This window comes from Microtus ochrogaster, linkage group LG3 (assembly GCF_000317375.1).
Source record: "Microtus ochrogaster isolate Prairie Vole_2 linkage group LG3, MicOch1.0, whole genome shotgun sequence".
In the NCBI taxonomy this organism is placed as follows: domain Eukaryota; kingdom Metazoa; phylum Chordata; class Mammalia; order Rodentia; family Cricetidae; genus Microtus; species Microtus ochrogaster.
Window position 1 is genome coordinate 41,856,693 of NC_022029.1, and position 13,635 is coordinate 41,870,327.

A 13,635-nucleotide genomic window follows, 5' to 3' on the forward strand; every position below is an offset into this window, starting at 1 on the left:
TGTGTGTGTGTGTGTGTGTGTGTGTGTGTGTGTGTGTGTGTGTGTTGTATGTGTGGGTTCCCTCTAATAGGCAGTGGAGCTGGCAGGTCACTGGGGAGATAGAAGGAATGGCAGCTGGACCTGAGAAGGGGAGAAAGGAAGACACTCACGGCTGAGGCTAAGAGACAGAGATGGTATGACAGGGCAGGGGGAAGCTTTTCTGAGTCAGAGTGGAAAGGGAAGGAGTTTTCCCCCCCAGGGAGACAGCAGGAAGAGCTAGGGTCGTAGCTCTGGGTAGTCTCCTTGCCTGGGTACAGGGTTCAATGCCCAGCAACACAGAAAACATGAACAAAACACAATACTTCAGAAACAGGAAGGGCACAAACTGAGCAGAGGGGACATTTGGCTGAACCAGAGTCGGGATACAAAAACGAAGGAAGAGGGAGGTCAGAGGCCTCCAACAGCAGGAGGTGCTGCAGACCCCAAACCCACCCTGCTCCCTGGACACCCCCAGAATCCGTAGAGAAGGACCAGAGAACTGGTCACTTACCAACTGTGTGAGTGTCCAGGGAGATGAACCAAGCCCAGCAGGGGTGGGGCACTCTCTGTGGCCACAGGGCTGAGCCTAGGATGATCAGGTCCACCCTCTCCCCACCTCAGTCCTTCTCGGGATCATTGGCTTCTTACCCACTAGACCTGGGAAACCAAGGCCCACAGAGAGAGAAGAACATCTTCTAATCTGACCTCGGTCAAGGTGGAGCAGGATAAACACGTGGATCAAGCACCTTCTAAAGTGGGATCCACCATACAGAGCATGATACTGTCTCCCAAGGGCCACCTGTGTCCAGCTGCATCCCTGGTGCTGGATGTGGCCTGCAGGGATTGTGGTATGTTTGATGTTGGGAATGCGTTCACCGCCATGCACCTAAATTCTTACAAGGCCAAGAGGGAGGGGCTCAGGGCAGAATGGTGGCACAGAGGGCGCTTGGTTCCCTCTGCCCAGGCAGTCTTGGCAGCCGGAGGTAATCAAAGGTTTATTAACCCTCTAGAGAGGCAGCTAGTACAATGGACCACCTCCCGGGACCTCCACCACATCCTTTATTCTTAGAGATTCCCTTATGGCCTGACAGTGGTGTAGCCATTCAAGGAACTCATTCTTCAGTTCCAGGGGCCTCTAATCAAAGATCAGGCTGCGAAGCTAAGATCTTATGCTGTCTGGCTCAGAGACCCGGTCAGGAAGACTCTAGGAAAACAGTAGGAAGAGCACTTTCCAGAAGCTGGTGTGGCCAGGCAGCAGAACCAAGTGAGGAAATATGAGCCATTTTGTACCTAAGTATGTCCCAGGAGGCTATGGCAGTATCTGCAGACCAGGTCTACTGTGGCTGAAGTATGTGGTGTGTGTGTGTGTGTGTGTGTGTGTGTGTGTGTGTGTGTGTGTGTGTGTTGGTCCTTGTAAACTACTAACACATTCACTAACACAGGTATTTTATTAGTGCTGATAGCATCCCAAATACCATTTTGGATACCGCTGAACAGCCATGGGCCACAGAAACCAGCCCCTTGTCTTCTTGAGGCTTCCCTTCCTCCACATCATCTCACAAACTCTGTGAAATCCCATTAACAGCTGAGCCAATGAACATGGCTTCATTCTTTGGGCAAAGGTGATGTAAGCAATAGGGGATGCCATCAGAATGCAGGCATTCTGTCACTGCCTCCCACCATGTCGAGGGGCCACTACAATTCTGAACAGGCTATTTGCAAGGAAAGGAGGGAAGGCTCCTGACTGGATGTCAGACAGAAAGGCCTATACCTCAACCTCTCCCTCACTGGTCTGTCACAGTCCACACTGCCTGGCCAGGAGAGGCAGACCAAAAGTAGGCAGTCTCTTGCTGAGGCTGGGGTAAGGGAAGGGATGCTGGCATTAAAATGTTCCACCACTTAATTCTGACCCCAGAGCCTAAGTTCCACCTCTCCCCCAAAGAAGGGTCCCCGAGGTACAGGTTACTCTACTCTGTTCACTGGCCCAGAACAAAGGGCAAGGGCCGCGGGCTACAAACCTCAGACAGTGGTGCTGGTGAAAGCAGCTCCGGCTTCCATGCATAGCTAGGGTGGGGAGGATTGCAGTGGTCACAGAGGAGCAGGGAGCAGCCAGAACCCAGCCCTGGGAACCTAGGTTCAAGGCCTGGTGCATGTGCTTCTCATTCACGGTGTCCCAGAATCCTGGGTCTGGTTTACGTCTTTCCTGTGAATAGACTCCCAGGCTTGGGAAGGCTAAATAAAGCATATGCCCTCCATCCATGCAGGACTTGAGGCCACTGGGGCCCAGGCATCAGCCAAAGTTTTGTCCTAGCAAGTGCTTTTCCAGATGTGTTCCACTCCTGACATGCCCAGTGAGGCTGGCGCCGGTCAGAGCCCGCTGTTCATGGAATGATCTGGGGCTGTCTTTTTCCTTCACAGATCCACAGAACTTGCATCTCCACCTCAGAGGATGGCCACCAGAGCCTCAGATGCAGGCTACGGACAGGATTACTAGGTCGTATGGAAAAGAAACGTCCCTGAGTGTGGTCCATCTTCAACGCCTAGCTTTTGTGACATGCCAGGCAGAGGAGCTGAAAGGAAAGGACTGCCCCTCTTGCCAGCAGAGATGTTCTCCATAAGCCAGCAGGAGAGAGCAACAACTTTATTCCTCCCCCCCCCTCAGAAAGTCCACCAGGAAGAGAGTATAGGACAGGAAGGGACTTGGCAGCACACAGTCACCATAAGCTCACCAACAGCTTGAATGCATTTTCCAGGCTTGCTCCGGCTTTCCTGAGTTGGAAGCAAGAACACTGAAACAGGAGGGGAAGATAGAAAAGTCTCTCCTAGGCCTGAGAAAAGTGGGCCCCTTTCCCCTTCTGGCCTACCAAATGGGGCTCCCAGCTTTGTCTGAAAACTTCCCCACAGTGGGTCACCTGCTAATACCCTTCTCACGGTTTTCATCCAGGACTTGTTAGCCATAGATCTCTGGACTCCTCTCAGGAGTTCGGAGCCAGAGGTGCCAGTCTGGAGCCATCCTCCTCATGAGATAACCGGGGAAGGCAACGTCAGCTCAAAGCCAGGGAAGGGGATTTCTCAGTACCTCCAAGACTCAGCTCCCCTACCTGGTTCTAAGGTTCTTCGCAGCACAGCATGGTCCCATGTCACCCTTCCCTGTGCTCTGGCTCATCACACTTGCTGTGGCCATCTACATCCTCCCCTGAACAGTGCCCATCCCTCCTCCTTCCCAGATGCAGCTGCACATCCTCCACTGTGACAGTACCCTGGATCATTCCACAGTGAGCGCAGGGAAGGCTAGCTCCCTAAGGTTGCTGAGCAGAGAGCTGGGCACAGTGCTCTAGGAAGCATATGCCCCCGCTGTCAAGGGAGGGACACCTGCCTTTCCTAGCATGTGAAGGGAGGAAGCTCCTTGTCTAAGAGGCGGTGCCTGGGCATTTAGGCATCACACGATAGCTCTTAAATCAAAAACGGATTTAGCAGGTCCCCAGTGATTCAGCAGGGATGGAACAATTTAATAATTTTCTTGGCTACTGCCTCCCATTCACCCTGCTCCTCCCTACCCTCATCCTCGCCCCTGCTTGCCTTGAGTCACAAGTCAGGCCTCTTGTCTTTGGGGTTAGGGGCACCACCACACCCATTTCTGGACAGTGGGGTTTTCTATTTTAATGTGTCACCAGCAATTCTCGGGCCACAGTGAAACAATGTCTGAGACAGGATGGAAAAAAGCTGCCATTGGCCTGGTGGAGTCTGCTCAGCTTTGATCCTTGTCTCATATCCAGGATTAAAAATGGAGATTCAGGAATAAGCCTGAGGTCCAAGGAGGGTGCCTGAGGAGACAGGGATGCCCCTGCCTCTACTCCAACCCACTCAGGGCTGGCAAAGGCCTCCATGAAGGAGTATAGTCAAAATTTCCCCAATCCGTTCTGCAGTGGGAATCCCTTCTGGTCCAGGAGGGCGGTGTCTTCCCACTTGCAGAGAGCACCGCTGGTGGTTTCTGAAATGGGCAGCCTGACCGCACCCTTGGAGAAGGCAGAACAGAACAGGGCTCTGCTGCTCTGTGGGGCCCTGGGAGGAAGTGTCATGTGTGTATGTGGTTTGGGAGGACTTCCTCACTCTGGGTTCCTTCTCTGCTCTGGGCCCAGCCTGGCTATAGCTTAGCTTCCTGCTCCCTGTCATCCTGGCCTTTTTTAGACATCTCCTGTCTTTGCCTTGTTGTACTACAAAGCTTCAAGTTTCCCTGATCTTCTCTGCTCCAATCCTTCTTGACAGCCTATGCAAGCCCTAACATATGTCACATGATAGGCTTATTTGTCCCTCTTCTTGTGTATGGGTTACATGTACATTACACAGACACAACACCTGCTTTCACATGCATGATCAAACATGAATACAAACATGCAGGATTTATACGTCTATCCACACATAAATATATCACACAGAGGTGTCATGCATATGAATGTGTACATATAGGGACACTAGCATGCATACATGAGTATACCCATGAAGGATAAGGATAGTCCCACATACATCTGAACCTCCACCATGCACTGTGGCCCTGCTATCAGTAGCCCTGATCCCTGTACTTCTGTCCCACGTCTCTTTCAAGTGCTCACAGCTCTTGCCACTCATAATCTAGGGACCTGACTCTCCTAATCCACTCATGGAGCCAAATTTCGTGGTGTAGAGGACAGACACAAAAAGGAATACATCTGTGGGACTTCCTGGGGCCACCTCATTATGGTCTTTCTTTGGGGGATGCTGTTTGCTACCTATGTGCTCTTCTCTCTTTTTCACCTAGCAGTACTCTGCACCCTGGGTGCTCCCTGCCCTTGGCCAGGAAGAAATCAGGCTCTGCAGACTGTACAGTTAGGGACCATTCTCAAATTTGAATGGAGCTAGACATCACTAACCTACCAGGCAGCCAGTGCCAGCGTGTGTGCTAGACTCCCCTTGGAGCAAAGACAAGGCAGGGCACCTATGAGACCATTCTTGTTCATGCTGTATCTCCTCAGGAATCATGGAACTGTGAGCTAGGTTAGTGGGCTGAATACTAGGGGGAGAGTGAGCAAGGCCAGCTCCTGCCCCGTTGCCTTGGAGACCCCTCCTCTGCTGTGTCCATCTGAGCATTCTATTCATGTGAAGCCAACATTCCAGGAGCCCACCGAGCCAGCAAGATCATCTCACACAGGCGATCACTGTCTCATCTAATGAGAAAATGATGACATGGCCCCCCACAGTAAACCCCACTCCCAGTCCAGCCCCAGAGCCATACAAATCCTTCCTCTGCTACAGTGGCCCACCAGGTCACTTTCCAGGGACTCCCTGTCATCGACTCTGAGGCTCTGCAGTCACCCGTTCTGAACTCCTCCCCCGACTCCCAGGATCTTAGAGCATTGGAGCAGTTGGGGCTTTGGTTACTACAACCCCATTGCACACTTGTAAACTGAGGCTCCAGGCTCCAGTGATTCCCTAAGCATCATTTATAGAAGGTCACCACCTTCCTCTGCCAGACAGAGTGGCTCCAGCAGGGCAATGGGCACACTGAGAAGGACGTGCCACTTCATGAGCTAGGAATGGGCCATTCCTTCCTTTCTGATTACCCTCATGGCTTAGGATGGATGGTCACAGATGGAGACCCATACCCTAGTCTGCAAGGTTCAGGGAGCCCACGGTCATAAAAAAGATTGAAGAGTCCATGGAACAGCCAGATGCCACTGGGAAAAAGTTGGTTGGTGAGGCAGAAGTCTCAGAGGCCTTTCTGGAGGGGACAGGGTTTGAATCACAGGTGCATTATCAGATGCAAAAGCCCCTTGGTAAGTCCTGTCCTCTGACTGACGCATCTTCCCTTCCCAGGCATCCTATCCCCATCTCAGGGAAGCTCTGAAAGGCGCCTTTCGTACTTTCTTAGTTACTCAGTCACCTGTTCCAGGGCTGTGCTTTAAGGCCGTAGTCCATGCACGAGTTCTGCACCGCCACAAAGTAACAGTTCCTTAGAGCAGAATGGGCACTTGAGGCTCCATCTTCTCAAGTCGCAACTTCTCAGAGGGCCTCTCTGGGTCTCTAGAGCTGGTTTCCCTAGCCTAACAGCAGTACAGCTCCCAAGCCTGGCATGATTACCCAGTGTCCATGCCTGTTACTGAGGAAAGCCCAGCACTACAGATGATATCCAGTCGTGACCTGAGGCACATGCCCACTGCCTGCCTCTTCTCTCAGAACCCACCACGTAGAGTGCTCCGTGTGTACAGAGAACCCTGCAGTCTTTGGAACCCGACCATGACATTGAAGGGTCAGTCAAAGGCAAGCTGAGTTTTCGTGGACCAGACCTGAGGACCATGAAATCACAGAGGACAGAGGGGAGGCATAACAGGCATTCCTGAATGGATATTTCGCATCTGTTCTAGAAGCCTCTGTCAAATGATTCCCCGGCATGTCTCAGCTTTCTGTAGGAACATGAGTTCTTAAAATGCAGTGGCTGATACCTAAGTCCGACTGGGTAGAACCTATGAATTCCATGTTCTCACACACTCCCAGGAATGCTAGTTAGTCCAGAGTTACACCATGAGCAGTAAGGGGCTGAGCTGTCAAGACTCCCCAATGCAGCCAGCTGTTTGCCGTATCAGTGACTGATACAATGGATGGTTACTTGCACCTGAGCTGGTAGCCACTGCAAGAATGCAAAGAACCATTCGCGAGTTCTTACCTTGAGATAGCCAAGTGCAGCTGCTTGCTATCAGTAGAAAGTATTTTCCCTGATTCTGGCTGCCAGGAAATTGACTAAACTTTACAGCCAGAGTCTTAAAGAGCAGACTGTGAACTGCCGGGTGTGCTATGGGAGGGACTCAGGCTCAGTATGGTAATATGGTAACTCTGTTGCCCAGAGAGATAGTTCGGATATGCTAACACAGTGCCCCTGGTGCCCATCCTGGGCTCAAACTGACATCGTGCCCAGGGAAGCATCTTCACAATGCACACTGGCTTCAATACCAGCCAGTTGAACACCTCTGCCTACAGACAAGACGGAAAGTAGATTTGGGGTGCCCCATCATGTAGCCCTACAGGGAATGACTGAGGGCAGCTGAGACTCAGGCCTAAGGACAGGAAGAGGCAATGTGGCTCTGTGAGCAGGAGAAGAGTCCCACCTCTTCTCGGCCATCAGGAAGGGTTTCCCGGAGGAGAAAGGAATATGACAGACAGATTTGTTTATATCAAGGAAGGGAGGTGGTTTAGGGAGAGGACAAGGAGAAGAATGAAAAGGGTGACTCTTTAGTCGTGCCAGGCACAGATGTGGTTCCCATGAAGCCTCTCTGCTTTGGCTGTGCTTGACTTTAAGAGAGGGACTCATAGGATGGGATGGGATGTCTCCTGCCACCCCCAGTCCCTGTTGTGTGAGTCTGTCTTCTTTTCCCCTGCCTGAACTCTTTGACCAGTGGAGATCTCAGCCAATGCTACGTACAGATAAGGAGGCCTGAGTCAGTCTAGAGCACCCTGCCAGAGACGGAGACAGAGGACAGGGGATGTGGAAGTGAGAAGGCTAGAGGCTCTGCAGGAGGAAGCCTTATGCCTCCTCCCTGGCCAGCGGAGGGGGAGCAGAGCTGAGGGAGGACCTTGCACAGTCAGCCCTGGGAAGGTGAATGCGAGCCCAAGATGGTAGGACAGAGAGGAAAGACCTAAGCAGGAGCCCTGCTAAGAAGCCATGGGGGAAAGTGCTGTCCAGTCCCCAGTTTCCACTCTCAAGCTGGTACACTCGAGGGTCCTGATAGGATAACACACAGCAGGTCCTAAGGACCCAGCTATGCTTGGAACACCCCCACCCCTCTTTCCCTGCCTCCCTTGTGAAGGCAGCTTTTAGGATCCTGATGACTTTCCAGAAAACAGGAGAGTGAGACAGTCAGAGACACAAACCTAAGCTGCGTGCATCATGGCCGGGAAGAAGGGAAGTGCTTGGCATTTTCTGAAAAGGTTTAGGAGTGACGGGAAGCGGGTTTACAGGTGCCTAGGCTGAGAGCTGCCCACCTTAGCCAGCTGACTTTTTTCAGGGTCTGTGCATTGCTGACCTGTCGCTGCTCATGCTGCTCACCCTCTGGGAGAGGGTTGAATTGAAGGAAAGGTCAGACTCCCACACAATAGGACCCGGGTATGGAATCAGGACACCCAGATACACAAGCTCCCAGAACCTCAGGAAACCAGAGGAGATAAGAGGGGAGGGGCTGCAGGAAACTCCACCCACCGTCAGCTGTGGAGATGTTCTGGAGCCTCCACTGCTTCTCCACAGAGCAGCTGAGCAAAAGGAAGGATGAACAGTCTCAGACTCAGTTTCCAATCTGTCCCCAGGACCACTGAGGCTGCACCCAGAGCTTGTCACAATGGCCTCCAGTCTCATTCTCCAGTCACTGCTGAGGGGAGAGGCCCAGCTTCTAGCCCAATCTCATTTTCCAAACCTGAGACCAAAGTCTGGTATAGGGAGGACAAACCAAAAGGAAGGCATTTCTCCGTGTGGCCCAGGAGAAGTCAGAGGTGCCTAAGGGAAAAAGATGTGCGATTTGGGAGGGGACTCCGGGGATGATGGGGTGAGCATCATCCAGGATTCAGCCAACATGCATGAGGTCCAGCCAGCCTCGTTTTACCAAAACGTTCCATCTAGTCGCACTTGCGCCTCAGGACCTCTCTCCAGCTCCCAGGAGCAAGGCCAGCCATTCCTGAGCACCTCTAGTCGCCAGCTCCACTCCAAGCCCTCTCTGGGGTATCCTCACGCCAGAGGGCAAACGTGTGCGACTGTTCTTGCCATCGTTAAGAGTAGAGACACCGAGGCACAGAGTCACGTCATGTGTTTGCTTGTTCGCTCCTTTGTTTTGGGGCAAGCCTCCCACGGCGTAGGCTGACCTTGTATTTGCTTTGCAGTCAAGGCTAACCTTGAACTTTGGATCCTCCTGCCTCTACCTCCCAAACGTTGGGATTCTAGGACTTGAAACTAAGGCTTTGTACATGATAGATACACACTTTGCCAACTGAGCTATACTCCCAACCCACTGCTGTGTAATTTAACTCAGGTGAGACAAATACTAGAGGGGAGTTAAAATCTAAACCAAGCAAATTTCAAGTTCAAAATCATAAACACGCCAGTATCCCAACTTCCTGCTTTGTCTTATCGCACAAAAATCCATGATTGGAGTCACCCAAACCCAGGATGATAAGAGCCAGGGAAGATAGATTCAGGTCTCTGACCCATGGTCTAGAAAAGCTCTCAGAATCTGACGCCAGACAAGGGTACCAGAGTTCCATCCTGGGATTTGAAGTTTGACACCTGATGGAAGATCCTAGTTCTGGGGGGTTGAGCATTTTCCACAATGGCCTCTGAAACCCCAAATGTCAGAGACGGGTCTCAGGCCTTCAGAACACAGATAGGGACGCCAAGTATCCCCATGGGAGGAGCCCTACCCAAGGCTACCAAGGGACTGAGAACCATCCTGCCAGCCTGGCTTATTCAGTGCTAGCCTACAGGAGCCAAGCAATTCTTGCCATCTGGCCCAAGGTCGCCAAAAGTAAGGGAAACAATGGGCAGTGGGTCCAGTCATGGCCAGCATCTGAACAAAGGCTTGGCACCTTTCCGAGCTCAGGCCCCTCCTTCATGGTTTGCCAAGGCAGGCTAGTAGAGGAAACCTTCATCCTAGGCTGGGAAGTTTTACAGACTGTTCTGGGAGAATGGTGGCTGCCAGAGCAGCCAACAGAGGGGGCAGCTGCTCCAGGCCAAGAAGTAGAGGCGACAGCAGGACTTGAATTCAGGTCATGGCCCCACCCACCTGGTTCCTAGGTGGCCTCTTTCTCTCCCACCTTGTCCTTTGGCCCCAGCTCTTCGTCTCTTCTCTAGGATCTACTGTCCATAATTGTTGACATCTCAGTCTTCTGGACACAGCTCGGGGCTACAACTGCCCTAAACCCTGCTGTGGCTCCCCAGTGCACATGCTCAACTCTGAAACCTATTCAAAGTTCTTTGTGATTACTTTCTGACAACTTTAACTTTCATCTCCCCTAGATCCCCAAGACCCCTTCCATCTGATAGCTATGTCCCCAGGGTACCCTCTGTGCCCCTGCTCCCCCCACATCCCCAGAGTACCCTCTGTGCCCTGCTCCCCCCACATCCTCAGAACACCCTCTGTGCCCCTGCTCCCTCCACATGCCCAGAGCACCATCTGTGCCCCCTGCTCCCCATCCCCAGAGTACCCTCTGTACCGTGCTCCCCCCACATCCCCAGAGTACCCTTTGTGTCCTGCTCCCCCACATCCTCAGAGTACCCTCTGTACCCTGCTCCCCCCACATCCCCAGATTACCCTCTGTGCCCTGCTCCCCCACATCCCCAGGGTACCCACTGTGCCCCTGCTCCCCCCACATCCCCAGAGTAGCCTCTGTGCCCCTGCTCCCCCCACATCCCCAGAGTACCATCTGTGCCCTGCTCCCCCCATATCCCCAGAGTACCCCCTGTGCCCCATCACCACCTTTCCCCTACAAAATAGCTTTGCTCCTTCTCACTTCAGGAAGCCTCCGTCTGCTCTACTTAAGAGTCATCCAAGAAGGAATTTGGCTCGCGAATGTGTGGGGCAGGGGGTAGAAGATCAATACTCGGAACAAGGTCCCCATGCACAGCAGTGTCTGTTTACACATTGTACCCATGTAATTATTAATCATGTCCCGGGTTCTTCCTGTGCTGGGGCAGGAAGGGCCAAGGCAGGGCAGGGCAGGCCTGGCCTTAGGGATGGTATTGAACCCTGAAAGTGAGCAGGCCACAGGGAGGTGGTTGCGCACTGCGCTTATCACCAAGTTCTCTGAGGCTCCTAGAGAGGTTGGTGTTTGTCAGACTTCATAGACTCAAAGGACAAAAAAAAAAAAAAAAGGACAGATAAACACCCAGGATCACTCTTATCGGAGGGGCCACAGGAAAGCCGCCAGGTTTACACTCAGAACCACACCCTGAACCAACGGTTTAGCTGCCCAGCCCAATGTTCAGTGACAGGCTGTTGGTGGAGACAGGCGGGGGGGGGGGGAGTGACAGGGAAGGGAAAGTCTGAAAACCTGTAGCCATAACCTTCAGTTGGATCAGTCCCTGGGGAAGGAAGGAAGGGCCCTGGGTCCAGGGAGAAGGAAAGAAGCTTGATGCCTTAGGTGCAGGGCTGCACGTATATGCGGGTGCATCTGTGTTAAAGGAGAGCCCATTGACCAGGACCCCTGCAGGATCTGCGGTTGTGGCAAAGAAGTCGAGAGTATCATGAAAGGACATTGGGGCTTCCCAAGGGAGGGCCTTGGAGCCCACCCACGTGAGTGGCAGGACGTGACAGCTGGAATGGGAACTGGAAGACGGGAACCAGCCATGCCTAGGAACACCAAGGAAGGTTCCAATAGTGGCAGACTCGTGGGGAATCTGCTGCTGTGACTTCACTTACGGCTGGAGGGGAGGTGGGAAGAATGCCTGGATAAGCAAGCTGGAGCCCCCGCCCCAGCCCAAGTATCACCTGGTGGCCAGACCTCCAAGAACCTGCCACAAAAGAAAAGTGCCTCAGTTTCCCCATCTGCATAGGCAAAGAAGGTCTTTAATGATTCTCTTGAAGAAAGGTGCAGACTGGGTATTTGTGGGACTGAGGATAGGCGCAAGAGCGTAGTCAGAGAGGCCATCTGCAGGCTATGGTCACCACTGAGCACTCAGCTTGTCCGGTGGGGTCCTAAGCCTTCTCTGTGACTGCTAGGGCTACCTCAAGCTCAGACTGCTGTCCCCCATAAAAGTCCTGGTCATATTACACCTGGCTATGCCATTTACCCACCAACCCCCGTCCCGCAGTGTGCATGAAGCAATCTCCATTATCACACATGCTTGGCATTTTTGCCTGATAATCACACCTCCCACAGCCCCGGGAGGATTAGGGCATGATTAGGGAGGCGGGAAAACTCTGGCGAGTGGAGCCAAAGACCTGCCAAGAGATTTGGCAGCCCAATTTGATTGCCGCCTGTAACTTCGGGGATCCTCTAAGGGTCTGGTGGACATGTTTGGACCCTGCACAGGGCCTGTGGTGGCACAGGACACAAGACATCAGCACCTTACCCAAGTATGTGCTCCTATGCTATCTTCCCACCAGCAGCCACCCCATTCCTGCCCTGTGTACCGAGTCTTCCTCTGTCCTCTCCTCCGAACACCGGTTTTCTGGGCACACTCTGTTCGCACATGATGAGGTAGACAGATACTGTGACTGCCATGGTCTGTCTGCCCACACTGTGCCTTCCATCTGGAATAATCATTCACTCAATGATGCTTCAAGGCCCGGGGCAGAAGTTTCTTCTCGGTCTCTTGGAGAACCTGGCAAGAAGTCTCCATCGAGACTTGTGCTTACAAGGTGCTGAGACCTGATCTAAGTGCTTCAGTGTCTGAACTCGCTTCATCTTAGCTAGAATGCTGTGACGCTGCCACTTCATACACAAGACACCAGAGCTCGGCAAGCCAAACACAGGTGCTCAGGGCCACGTGGGTCAGGTGGATGCTGGGGCAACTGCTTCCTCCCAGACCTACAATGTGAGTTTCCTAGGTAGTCCTCTGAACTTCATGGCAATCACAAGCTCTATAGCAGAGTATTTCAGATTTGAACTGGTCCACCAATTTAAAATGCAGATTCCAGGTGAGCGTGGCTGGGATGGGGCCTGGATGAGAAACTCACAGCAGTGCTGGTGGTCTGAAGATCGCTCTTTGAGCAGTAAAGCTAGCATCCAAAAAAAGGGAAAGTCCTCCATTGTCACTGCTGCTTAGCAGAGTTCTGAGGGCATGTGGCAAGGAGGTCTCTTCACTCTTAGCAGACTGGAGGCCCTGCTGTCCATTGGATGCTGGTCCCATCCCCGCGACACAGACACTCAGGGCAATCAGGCCATGTCTGAATGTATCCTTAACTTTGGACATCTCTAAGCCCTGGTCTACTTCTGACCCGCAGAAACTTTAGCTGTTCTAGAAACTGCTCTAAGGGAATAGAGCCAATGTTCTACTAAGCCCCTTACTGGCCATGAGTGAAGGTGAGCAGTTTGGGTCCTGCAGTTAGCTAGGAAGTCTTTGTACAGAGGCATCAGCTGCAAGGACAGAAAGAGATGTATCCTTGCTCCTAAGGCCAAGTAAAACAGGTCTCAGGACAATTCCTTGAAAGCCTGCTGTAAACCACAGAGTATATCTCCAAGTAAAGCAACAGAAACAGAAAACTGTGAACCCTTAACACTCATGTATCTGAGCATTAAAGATTTTAATACAGTTTGGGAGAGGGCCATGAGACATAGAAGCCTACCCACTTCATCCCTAAAAATCAATGTCCTAATGGACAATGGCCACTTGTGATGGAAGGAACGGCAGCTGAGTCACCTGGGGGAAGAGTTAGGGAAAATGCTGAGGCTCTGAGCACACAGCCAGCACTGATCCAGTGTTTAGAGGCAAAACCACATGGAGTTTCATATGGTTCTCAAGTGGAGTCCAGAGAGAAGGCTCAGGTGTTCCACCAAAGGGATAGGGGAGAGGTTGTCCCCCACAGAAGAGCTGGCCTACCTAAGCAGTAGGTAGGGCAGCACACACACACACACACACACACAACACACACCCTGCATAAGACA